This window comes from Protopterus annectens, chromosome 5.part0 (genome assembly GCF_019279795.1).
Source record: "Protopterus annectens isolate FY-2018-M chromosome 5.part0, PAN1.0, whole genome shotgun sequence".
In the NCBI taxonomy this organism is placed as follows: domain Eukaryota; kingdom Metazoa; phylum Chordata; order Ceratodontiformes; family Protopteridae; genus Protopterus; species Protopterus annectens.
In genome coordinates this window covers 561,390,515-561,404,575 of record NC_056735.1, presented here as the reverse complement: position 1 = coordinate 561,404,575, position 14,061 = coordinate 561,390,515, and positions in this window count along the sequence as shown.

Genomic DNA, 14,061 nt, shown 5'->3' with positions numbered 1-14,061 from the left:
CAGTAAGGAACATTGTGAAGGCACACTGTCTGCAGGTATGTGCCTATTGTACTGATGGACAGGGTGCCATACCCTCTGTAGTCCACTGCAATCACACCATAGTTGCTATCTGTGGGCAATATGCAGGGTACTACCAACATAGCAGTTGTTGCCTAGGCAAGTATGTTTGTGTATGAGGCATGGGTTGAGAGTGTTGTCTGGGTTGTTAACTTTGTTCGCCAGGCCTTGATGTCACATGTAGGAGTATGGATTGCCACCCCAGCCTCTCAGCTATTTCACATCTGTTATCCTTGTAAGGTAGACATTGTGACATATAATAGGGCCACCATATAAGTTATTTGCAAAATCCACTTTACAATGAGTCCAGTTGTTACACACTCACAGCTACCTTCGCACAGGATACAAATGACAAACACAGACGTACACACACTTGCTATGTCTGGGATTAGAACTCCTACCTAATTAGTATATTACACTACAGTATTATGCAGTAATAGGACATGCCACAGAGATTACTGGAGTGCTCTTTCCCCAAAGATATATTTTACTGGAAATGGCATCAGCAGGCTTGCCAAAGAAGGTTAATGGAGGTTGTTGTGATGCTGAATGACCTCAAAGCATTGCACCCTACCAAACTACTATATCACACTACAGCAATACACTGTTATAGGACACACCACAGAGATCACTAGGCTACTCCTTTCCCAAAGGTGTATTTCACAGTGAATGATATCAGAAGCCTTGCCAAAGTAAGGCATTTGAATTGTAGTGAGTGTGACTAGCCTAAAAAGCATTGCTCCCTGCGCAAACATTCACAATTGCCATGCGTGGGAATAGAACCGCTACCAAAGTATTATATCACACTACAGCATTACGCTGTTATAGGATGCACCACGGAGATTACTGTGCTACTTCCTTTCCAAAGGTGTATTTCACAGTGAATGACATCAGCAGGCTTGCCAAAGTAGGACATTTGAATAGTAGTGAGTGTGACTAGTCTAAAAAGCATCACTCCCTACACAGAGATACACACACACAGTTGCCATGTCTGGGATTAGAACTTCTACCTAACTAGTTTATCACACTACAGCATTACACAGTTATAGGATGCACCAAGGAGATTACCGGGCTACTCTTTTCACAAAGGTGTATTTCAGAGTGAATGACATCAACAGCCTTGCCAAAGTAGGCCATTTGAATTGTAGTGGGTGTTGTTGTGTCTTTTGGCTTTTCCTGATTAGGGGTCACCACAGCAGAACTCTGGTCCGCTAATGATTGGCAGTAGAGTTTTACGTGCCGAGTTGCCAGCCCTGACGCATAACCTTCAATGAAGGTATGCCCATTCACGCATGTCTCTAGACAGAAGATGCTCTAGCTGAGAATCGAACGGGACAACATCTTACTGTGAGGCGACAGCACTACCGCAGCACCACCACCGCAGTTTAGTGGGTGTGACTACCCTAAAAAGCATTGCTCCCTACACAGACAGAGAGACACAAACACACAGTTGCCATGTCTGTGATTAGAACTCCTATCTAATCAGTTTATCACACTGCAGCACTATGTATTTATAGGACATGCCACAGAGATTACCGTGCTACTTTTTCCCCAAAAGTGTATTTCAAAGTGAATGACATCAGCAGCCTTGCCAAAGTAGGGCATTTGAATTGTAGTGAGTGTGACTAACCTAAAAAGCATTGCTCCCTACACAGACAAAGACACACACACAAACGCAGTTGCCATGTCTGGGATTAGAACTCCTCTCTAACTAGTTTATTACTCGACAGCATTACACAGTTATAGGATGTGTCACAGAGATTATTTGTCTATTCTTTTCCCAAAGGTATATTTCAAAGCGAATGACATCAGCAGCCTTGTCAAAGTAGGGCATTTGAATTGTAGTGAGTGTGACTAGCCTAAAAAAATTCCTCCCTACACAGACAGAAACACACACGCAAACACACACACAGTTGCCATGTCTGGAATTAGAACTCCTACCCAGCTAGTTTATCACACTACAGCATTGCACAGTTATAGGATGAACCACAGAGATTACTGGGCTACTTCTTTCCCAAAGGTGTATTTCAAAATGAATGACATCAGCAGGCTTGTTGTAGTATGGCTATGGGGAGGGCAGTGTATGTGCATGGGCCACAACCCATTCACCTAGAGGTAGACATGCCACACTCAGCCACACGCAGGTACATGTATACAACTGCTAGATGACTACTGCCTTGTATAGTCATGTTGCACAGCTAGCACTTGCACCACAGAGTCTGTAATGCTGAGGGATACCAGTGGCTAATTTCTACAGTGAGTGACATTTACACATCATGTGGTTGTAACCATTTGGCTGTGTGCGCTGGGTGGGACAGGCCTCATGATGGAAGGCTCTTTGTCACTGTCACTCTTCCACACCTCTATGTATGTGTACTTTTGGCATATTGTAGTGAGTGTGTTGTCCTTGGATATATGTCTGTATTCTTGTCCAATGTGTGTGCAAAGCATGACTGGTGCATACTGAGGAGTGTATGCACTAACATCTGCAACTGTCAGATATGTATGGTGCACTGTTGTTGGCAGACATGGGCTTCATTTGTTTGTGTGTGAGCATGCCCAGTATGACCTTTCAGTTTGTTGTTGTCTGGCATTGCCTTCATTTCTCTAAGTGTGTGAGCATGCCCAGTATGCCCTTCTGTATTGAATTTGTGGAGTTTGTACTCCAGTGCAGACCTTTGTGTTCTACACCTACAGGTAGCAAACTATTTCTGCAGGATATCTGTAGATCAGTTGGCAATATGAGGTCAAACTGTGCAAGGGATAGTGTGTACTGTCGGTGATTGTGTCTGTGATGCTTCTGCTACATGGTACTGGTGTTACCAGAGATATTCAGACATGTGTACTGTTATACACTGTGATGTTTTATGTCCTCAAGTACTGTTAGGTGGACATTTTTGCTCACAGTGATGTCCTGTGGAACACAGGGTGAATGCAGCTGTGTCCAGTATTGTGGTCAAACGCCTACATATTCATGGAAAGTTATGCCATTCTGAAGGAGAAGCTGCAGACACTTGCTGCTGGGTCTGTTTATCCAGTTCAGCACCTTGGTACAGTGCTGGCAGGGGATCCCATACCTGTACATCCATTGATGTGACAGTATGGCCTTATCTTGCTGTGGCAATACCTCACAGCTGTACAGATTCACACAGGTTACCCAGAGGCAGGGGTAATAAGTTAGGACATTACCCCTATTGTGCTGTATGGGCAGGTTTGTAGCCACTCATTTTTGTGTTTGCAGCCAGGTATAGTACGTGCACACAGCTGTGTGTCAGACCTTGCACATTCCATGCTGCCCATTCTCCCACCCACCCCATTATTATATCCTCTTCCATACATGATGCATACATTCTGTGATACTTCCATATATTTATCACCTCATCACAGCTGTGTTTTGATGTTCGTCCACAGTTCATGCAGTGGGACATGTGGGACGTGTTACTCTGGTTTGTCCACATGGTCTTGCATATGGCTTATGTGGAGTGTGTTATGTTGTTATTTTTGTGTCCATGACATAACATACATAGGCAGTACGGGTGAGACCCAGGCCTTTTGCAGAGGCCTGTAGGCCATTTGGTGGTGATGCAGGCCAGCTGTAGCAGGCCATTGCATTGCGTCAGTCCTACAGTCCCATACTACCATACAGTATATTCCCCTGGGGTGACAGGGTAGGTGTTCTAGGTGTTCATGCCAATACTTTCTATCAATATTGATCAGGTGGTGCAGATGCTAGCATGGTGCTACTTACAGCTAGGGACACACCTGCATGGGACACCTGCACTGCATGCTGCATTCTTTCACAATTGCCATACACAGGTGGGGGTCATATTGTACCCATTCCCAACAGCAGGGATATGACCAGAGAGGTACTTGTGGGGGGTGTTTGGGTGAGCTGGGTGCATGTGTGCTATGGACACTACTTGCATCTGACTCACAGATATGCATGGGACATTCCAGTTATGCTGGCTTGTGCAGGGACATCAGCCATTTCCCAATAAATCAGTCCTAGCACTTTTGTGATCTGCAAGTGTTCGGCCAGACAACATCGGTATTCCCTACTACAAGCCCAGATAATGTGATGCATACCTGTATGTACAATTCCAAGGGTGTGTCCATTTCACAGTTACACATTATATACTGTATGTCTGGGGTACTTTTCCCTGTGTACTACCTGTATATCTAGCCCAACAGTCATGCCATGTCCATCTTTCAGATGGCGACACATATTACCACCATACATTTACAATGGTTTACTGCTAGCATGTGTTATACTGGGGGGAATTGTTTTTGGCACTGCAGTTGTGAGGACTTGACCCTGTCATCGACAGTAGTGGGCAATGGCCACCAGGTCAAACCTCAACATGCATACACACTGACCTCTCTCACACAATATGAAACACCCACCAACCTAACACACGCATACCTGCATATTGTACACATGCTACTATCTATCCTGCTTCCTTGGCCACCTCAGGTCATCTGTGCTCCACTGGTATTATACCTACACATACATGTTACTACATGTCTACATTGGATTGGAGGGGGGTACACCTGACTGTTACTACATTTCTACATAGGATTTGGGGGGGCACACCTAACTGTTACCACATGTGTACATCGGATTGGGGGGGCACACCAGACTGTTACTACATTTCTCAGTAGGATTGGTGGGGTACACCTGACTGTTAATACATTTCTACGTAGGGTTGGGAGGCACACATGACTGTTTTGACTGTTTCTACATGTCTACACAGGATTGGGGGGCACACCTGACTGTTTCAACATTTCTACATACGATTGAGGGGGCACACCTGACACTTGTACACATTTGCTATGACTATACTGGTATGTCAGGTACTCCATTTCATTCTGTATTCTAACCTATTATGCTGACTAGAGGCATATCAGTGTACTACAGGTCTTAGGTTTGATTGGCCTACATATTAGTTTCTGACTTCCTACCCTTCATAACTAACATCCCACTGCCTCACCTGATGTAGTCTGTCTTTGTAGGCCTGGGAGGGGGGTTACCCATAGCCATCATTCAGAGGCCTTAGCACAGCCTTTGTTTGTGTTTGTCTATACCTGTCCTGCTGGCTGAGACTGTTGTTGGGTATGTGAACCTCCCTGACTGGCATGTGTGTGTCATATGGATACACATGTGGCCCAGCACATTTCCTGCAGTGGGTTTTGTCACCATGTGTGGTACTGGCTACTATGGTGACACCAGTATTTGTTATAGATACCATGCTGCCACTATAGGTATCTACTATCTGCTGGCATCCCATTCAGCCACCTGATTCCCTTGCATGCTCACATCCATATCATAGATACAAGTAACAACACATACTACTCCATTCAGCAACTGGTAAGGAGAGTGACTTACTTTGTGGGTGTGCCAGTATTGAGGATGGTGCTGGAGGGCTACCTATATCAAATGCACATAGTACACTCCCTATACATGGTTGAGCACAGGTAGTGTCATGTTTGGCATCCCTTTTACTGTATATGCGAGTCAGAGAGAGGTGTCATTCCCTGGGTCCCTACTGTGTCAGTGTATGTGCTATGCGTTGCCTCTTTGCCAAGGCCAGGGCATACTCGGCACACCTCTATCTGCCTACTGGGGCAGGCTCAGGTTGGTCCTCCTCCGAGTCACTCTGTGCCTGTGCAGGCCTTGGCATCAGTGGTGGGCTGTGTGGCCCTGCCCCATGCTGTTCCTATAGCAGCTGTTTCCACCGGATCATACTGTATAGCATGGCACATACGATGACAATTTGAGTACATGTAGCTGGTGAGTACTGCAGGGCTCCACCGAATGTGTCCAGGCACCGGAACCGTGACTTGAGCATCCCAAACACACGCTCTATTATAATTCTGGTCTGTGCGTGTGCCTCATTATGGAGTTCTTGTTCAGGTGTGTGTGCATTTCTGATGGGTGTCATCAGCCATGGCTCCAGTGTGTAACCAGGATCTCCCACTAGTTGGCCATATGGGATGTCCCCATTGGCAAATCTCTGGTACAGCTGTGCCATATGCCAGATGTGTGAGTCGTGACATCTTCCAGGACTGCCAACTCACACATTCATTATAATGCCCTGGGCATCTCACATGACCTGGCATTTGATGGAGGGTAAGCCCTTGCAGTTGATGTAGACCCTACCTCACTCACTGTGTGGTGCTTTGATTCATAAGAGCACGCAGTCTATAGCACACACTACTTCATGGTATTCTGCTGTTTGGTGGAAGAGATGCATATTGCTGCCCAACACCTCACAGGTGTTGAGGAAATATACGTGCTCACCGGCATGTGCTGACATGGCATCCAAGAACTGGTGGAATACCCTGGAGGCTGATGCCTGTGAAATCCCCATGATATCCCCAGTTGGGCTTTGGGAGATACCTGTGGCTAGTATTCCTAGGCCTACACATACCTTGGTATGTACTGCGATGGGTTCCCCTCAGTTAATTCTGTGTGTCAGGCTGGCTGGCACATCTCAACAATTTGCTGTAGGAGGTCCCTGCCCACCCTATAGTGCTCCACTCTCTCCAGCTCATGTAGCCCCTGGTAGATAACCTTGGGACTGTGCACCCTTCTCCGTCTCCTCATTGTGGGTTGGTCAACAGCATACTCATCCTCACCACTCTCAGCCTCTTTCACATGTTGATGTCTGATAGCTGCTGCAGACCCTATCATTTTGTTATTTTTGTTTGTTAAAAGTTCCCCGCTTGAATACACTGGTGGTGTAGAGTATCTGGGAAAAAAACAGAGGGAAATGTGTTTGCATAGTTTATAGTAGTGTTCTGGGCTGGGCTGGGCTGGTCTGCTGCCTGTGTAATTGGCTAATTCTGATACATTTCACCTGCCAGCTATGCTTGTTCCCCTAGATTACCTTCCTACTGCTCTTTTCTCTTCCCATTGCCTTCCTGTTTAAGCCCGGGGGTGCAGCGCAAACACAGTGCTCAAATGTGGACAGAGCTGCTATTTCCTGGTTTACTTTGTTTTTTCCTTTAAAACCCGGTGCGCGGTGCGTACACCCGCTTAGGCAATGTAAAGAGTGCTGGGCAGCCTCAAAAACACACCCTTGCTTAGCTCTGCTAAACTAAGGCAAACCCAAGACACAGGGCTCCAATCCACTTACAGTATGCCTGACACACCCCCTATGATGTCAGCTAACTCCTAGGTTTGCACCAAGCTATTCCTGCTCTTACACTGTTGGGTGCTAACTAGCATGCACGGGAAATCTGGGAGTCAGTATTATTCCCCTGATTTGCATAGGATTGCCTGCTGATGCATAGTTACAGGTCCCACACTGAGCCTCCCCCCCTTAGCAACCACTATTCACTGGCCATGTTGTCTTCTGCCTGCCATTGATAATAATGGCAAAATAGTGATTTTTGTTAGAATGATTATTTTAGGATTTCTTTTTATTTTTCACCCGATCCCATTTGCGCTCCCCTGCCCTATGCTTAAATAGCCGGGATTGGCTAAAAATAAATAAATTAAAGTTAATTTTTTATTTTTGCAACTGTTTTCCATGCCATTGGCCATATAGTTGGCCATTGGCATGCTTTCTACATAATATTCACCCTTTATTTGGAGCTGTCATTGCTTCGTTTTTGAAGTTTGCAGAAATGTATTCTGTTACTAACCAAGTACATTTCTGCAGATTACACTAGTCCTGCACGGCCAGCTTCCAGCTTCCTGGATCACAAATTCACCTCATTTGCATGGATTTCACCTGCAAATGGGGTCATTTGCATACAGGAGCTGAGTGTATTCAGTACTAGTGCAGGAGCGCTCATGCACATCCCTACAGCCTATTCCTGGATCGCAAGGCAGACGTATTGCCTGCTGGAGATCCTGCACAAGTCCTGCAGAGCTTGCTGTAGCTGGTGGAAGATTTAATAAATAAGAGAAAAGAGAATTAAAGCTTTTTGGAGAAACAAGGTTATATGGTCTGTAGGGAATGATGAATGTTGAGGTTAGAGATTTTAATAATAAATGAACAATTAAAATATTAGATGTCACACTATTAATACCAGGTACGATAGTGATGTGTTATATAAGAAATGATGTGATAGATTCTTTGCAATTATTCAAAGAAATATGACAGAAAGGAAAAATATGTTTTTGTTCTTAACATATTCTTTGGTTAATATGCTTATCATTATGAGAGGATGCTTTAATTGTAATTTTAAGAAGGATGACGTGGTACTGCTATGGGATGGTACAACGGAAGAACTGAGGAGATTTGCGGAGTATTTAGAGGAAACTACTACGTTTCTCAAATTCACATATGAATGTTCTAGTAGAGATATTAGTTTTTTAGATTTGACCCTATATTTTGATGAAGAAGGGAAATTGACCTCAAAATTATTTAGAAAAATGTGCTGGAGAAATACAATGCTAGATTATAACAGTATGCACCCCAGGTTTATATTTTCTGGGATAATGAGGGGACAATTTTCGAGAATCTCCAGGATATGCAAGGATCCTGTTGCTTTACAAATAGAAGCTGACAACATGGAATCATTGTTTTTGGCGAGGGGATATAACCATAATTTAGTTAAAGAGATAAGACAGGATGTAATACCCCCTGTAACTGATCAGAGTATGCTCAACTTTAACAATAAGACAAAGAAAGGGAGCAACATGAGTCTGGTGAAAAAAGGTAAACCAGCTTACAGCACACATGACAATAAGATTACTTTTATATTGAAATATACCAATGATAATAGTGAGATTAGAAATATTATAACTAAACATTGGAATATACTTACTACTATTGATGACATAAGGGTACTAGTAGGTGATAAACCTGCCTTTATATTCCGGACTTGTGATAACTTGAAAGAAATTTTTTCTAAGAATTTACACAGTAATTTTAATACGAGAGAAAACGAAGCTGAGACACTTGGCACGTTTCCATGCAAGAAGTGCAACATGTGTAAATACATCACCACTACACAAGGGTATAGACATCCACAAGGGCACTTTGAGTTTACACCCAAAACATACACAGATTGTAATACCATGAATTTAATATATATGGCCAACTGCATTTCCTGTCAGGCGTTCTATATTGGACTCACCAAGAGGAGACTGAAAGAACGCATTTACAATCATGTTTACGATATTCGTAAACATAATGAACTGAATGCTTTGGCTAAACACACTAATTTAAATCTGACACATCAATTTAGATTCAGGGTCCTACAAGTTTTGAAGGTGAGCCCTAGAATGGGTGATAATAGTAATTCTCTAGCGAAATTAGAGTTGGAGTGGATATTTAGGTCAGGTGCACATAGAGACCCTGTTATTAATAACTACATCTCTCTGAAACCATTCTTGGAATAAACCTGACTTTTTCATATATTCATATATTTCTATATTATCCATATTATCTTCATGTAATACTATATTGAATAAGTGAACTATTCGGTTAGTCTGGAGCTTCATGAAATTTTATTCACAAGATCTGTATTCATGTGATGTAAGTTACCCCCAAGATCTAGTGAATATGTTGCTTGATGCATTTATAAGTTAGGAAATTCATACAGATTGTTTATTCTATCTATATTCTACAAATAGTTTTTACCACTGTCATTTCTTCATCTATCATTACTAGTTGGTTTTATAGATGCATGTCACAAGGGGTTGAGCCTGTTGTACTCTACAACATTATGAATTTATCATTTCATGTTGATTCCACCTCAAACAGATTATATGTATGACCTGTTACACAGAATTTATATGTTAGGCTACCCTGTTATGTAATTGATACAGAGCTCACAAATATTTTAAATATTTAATTATTTTAAGCATTTATATAATTAATTATTTAAAATTATTTAATATTACTTCCGTATTATAAAAAATCCATTATTTAAAATTATGAATTGATCAGCTTAATTAGATATATGACAAGGCAGATGCTTCACATTTAAAATGTTATAAGTAATATTCAGTCTATAGAATTTAATATTTAATGTCGGATATAAGTTCTTCGATGCCACTGGCTGATCAGTTAGTAATATATCTTATATATATGAAAATTAACTGGTTTTAAATATAACATTGATTAAATAACTATGATTGATTTTTAAACTTTGATTTTCAAACTTTGAATTTTTTCTTAGTCCTATATTGTGGACCATTGATTGCACGAGACTACAAAAGTGCAGCTCGATATAGGAAGTTAAGTACTTTATACTGGGATGCGTTATGCTTATGGATCCTTTTGCTGGTAGGAATTATGTATATTTAATACATCAATACTTACTTCTAAGTTCAGCATGGAATTATGCATTCGTTGTTGTTTTGAAATGTTGTCGACTGTGAACTGTTTGACATTAGATTGTTTTGAGTCACACAGATCAATATCATGATAGTTATACTGCATAACGTATTTCATATGCATACTGCATTTCATTTAATTCACCTTGTTTCATTTTATTTTTATTTTTATTCTTGTTGCTTGTTGGCCTTTTTTATTCTCTTTTTTTGCTGAATATTCTTTTAAGATGCGCTAAGCTCATTAGTTGTTAGGTGAGTGGAGATGTGGTGGAGCTGTGGATGAGTAGATACTTTAATGCAAGGCATACGAAACACTCATAGCTTTTTATTAACAGTTTTATGGATGTGATGATAGTGACAAATAGATAAATAGCATGTACAGCATTTCTTTTCATCTGTTTATACGTAATTATTACATTGTACGTTATTTAAACAACTGCACTTTTACATTTTTATATGTTTTTTTGATAGAAAGACATGCAGATATTAATTTATTTATTTATTTATTTATTTATTTATTGATTTATTTAGCCACTATTCACTGTTCATGTCATTTGAATCTGTTGGGTAGTTTGATAGTGTTGTAGTTGATGACATTAGAAAATTGGCGTATGGGGCTTTAAATTTTAATTGTTAGGCTTAATTACTTAACTGTTAGTGTAGAATTGAATGGCTTACTCACTATATAAGTGATAGAATGATTATGTTCAATAGATCTGATGAAGCGTGCATGAAGCACGCGAAAGCGCTTATCTTCTGTGTTTTACTTGTTGTGGAATAAAGAAGTTTTTATCTACATTGTGGTATTCTCGTGGTGTATCCTGTTAGTTACTTCATCTGTTCGTGCTGCTGTTTTTTGCTACAGGATACTTTGGGAGTGTTTAGTGGTAATCTGTCTCTACAATTTTAAGAAGGGTAGGGTAACCTAAGAAGTGAAATTATTAAAGGAAGTAATAAAATGTGGAGGACACAGGTCAGAATGAAAGAGAATGGCCTTATTAAAAATGTAATTTAAAACAGATAAATATGTAACATATTCTTATGGAATGCAAGAAATAGAAATATATGTAGAATTAGCCGAGTTTTCTGATCACAGAGGTTTATGGGAAAGAACAGACAAGAATAAGGAAATAAAAGAAGCAAAAGGAATAAAATGGTTGACTGGTGAAATTAGTTAAATAAAAGCTGAAGCTGGAGAGTAAGAACTTATTAGAAGAATATATGACAATGAGGGAATTTTATGAAAATTGGTCTGTATGGTGGGTGCTGTTTAAAGAAAAAGTATAAGAAAGTTTGTTTATTTAATGTAGAAAACAGAATAAAAAAATGAAAACAAAAAACAGAACATAAAGAATGGACAAACTTCAATTAGAAATGCAGAGAAAATAAAACAGAATAAGACAGATAGAAAGTTGTATGACAAAAACAGACCCCAGGATTCACTATCCTTCCATGTAGGACTAGCTTAGTCCTGCATGGAAACAGCCATTTAGGAGCAGGACGGCAGCGCCCCATGCATATTAATGAAGGTGTGCTGCCTGAGCTCCTAAATGGACACGGAACATGTACAAGTGCAGGAGGCATGTCTGAGAGCAGAGCTCTCTGAATATACACGCCCCTGCAATGAAGAACAGCAGTGTATGAATAAGAACTGCTCATATGTGTTTGCATACCCCCAGCAACATCCCCCAAGTCTATAAGAGCAATAGTTAAAACAGTAAAGATAAAGAAGTGTTTTTTTATAAAACAGATTAAATTTATCTGTGGTTGCACGGGTTTGCCCATTGCTTAGCTATGGTTAATGCAGCTTAAATGGTACAAGAGGATAAAAAGCAAGATATATGCAAATGAAGCAGTACAGCAATAGTGTAGTGGGCAGAGCATTCACCTTATGAGCAGTCATTCCCAGTTCACGTCCCACTCCAGTGCAATCCATTTTCCATGTCAAATCACTTTATGATCAATTTATTTTGTTGCATAACCTACGACATAACAGATATTTGTGAAATGGAGTACTACATTAAATGCAGATGTGAGGTGACATTGTCATAATGTTGCAAAGTCCACAGATAATCACAAGGGCCCCATACAGTATATCTGCACAGGAATCAGGGATACAAATGGAAGGTAACGTGTAATGAATGATAAATCCATACAGTTTCCAAATGTACCACCTTCACAAGAACCATTAGACGTTACTGTCTAAATTAGTGCGATGGTAAGTGGGTGTAAGCACTAGTAAGCAAGAGTAAGCATATTTAAGCAGTAGTAAGTGGGAGTAAGCATATTTATTTATTATTTTTATTTATTGACATTTGTTAACTGGGTTGGTCCAGCTGGGTTTGAGGCCCATTTTCAGTGGAGACTCGAGAAGAAAAGCTCCATACAGAGACAGTTTACAGTAATTAAAGAAATTTGGCTTGAGAGTAAGACATAAAATTTAAAAAAAAATCGATTAGACAATAAGTTAAATATACAATGCCGTAATGCATGCAAAAGGACTATACATATCATGTTCTACAGAGTAACTATATATATACATATATACATCAGGGTTTTTTCTTTATGTTCAGCAGTAATGGTTTGATAGAGTATAGTAAGTATTGGCCTGATGACTTACTTGAGGGAAAGAGGAGGGATTGGTAATGGTATGTAAGGGGGGGGGGGTTAATTTGGGGCATGGCAGGGGCAACTTTTGGAGTTAAGTAAATGAGATTTGAGTTTTTCTTTGAAGTGTGCTGGGTGGATGATGGAACGTATATCAAGTGGAAGAGTTTGTTCCAAGCATGGGCAACTGAGTGTTTATATAGTAACTTACCTACATTTTTTTGGGTTGATAGATGTCCAGTAGTTATTGATTAGATGTATGGAGAGTCCGAGGTGGAGTGTAGATAGAGATGAAGGAGGAGAGAGCAGGACATGAAGAAGGTTTATGGAGAATGAAGTGTAGCATTTGTAGTTGAGATAGCAGTAGTAGTTGGGGAAATTCAAATCACTGTAGAGAATTTAGGGCAAGGCAGTGATGAGAATTATAAGGAGAATTTGTGATAAATTTGGTTATCTTATGGTAAGTTTGTTGAAGTTTGTTCAAGGTTGTAGTTTGGATGTTGGTAAGAACTGGGGCTGCATATAGAAGGGAGGGGTGGAGTAGAGCTTGTGCAAGGGAGAGTCTGGCATTAGCAGTTAAAAATCTTTTGTTGCGGTACCGTAAGTCATGTTTCTGGTTTGTCTTTTTTATACATTGGAACATGTGAAGGTTGAATTTTAGTTCATCATCAATGATAACGCCCAGAAGTTTTGTGTGAGTTTCAGGTAGGATTGTAGTGTTGTTAGAGGAAGTAATTGAAAAGGTGGATTTGTAGTGATTGAGAGATTTGGGCAGAAAGAGTAAGAGTTTGGTCTTTTTAGGGTCCAGGATAAGTAGGTTATTGGATAACAATTGTTCTGTGGAAAGGAAGGCTTCTTGAGTTAGAGTATGGAGTTCAGAGATGTTGTCAGAGATGGAGATGAGAGTTGAGTCATCAACATATTGGACGAGGGAGGACTGTTTACAAGATGTGTAAAGATCATTGGTAAAGACATTAAACAGGAGAGGACCCAAGATGGAACCTTGTGGTACTCCAGTTCGGACAGGTATAAATGGAGAAGAGGAAGAGAGCCATTTGACAGATTGCTGACTGCAGGATAAGTAACTGGAGAACCAGGCA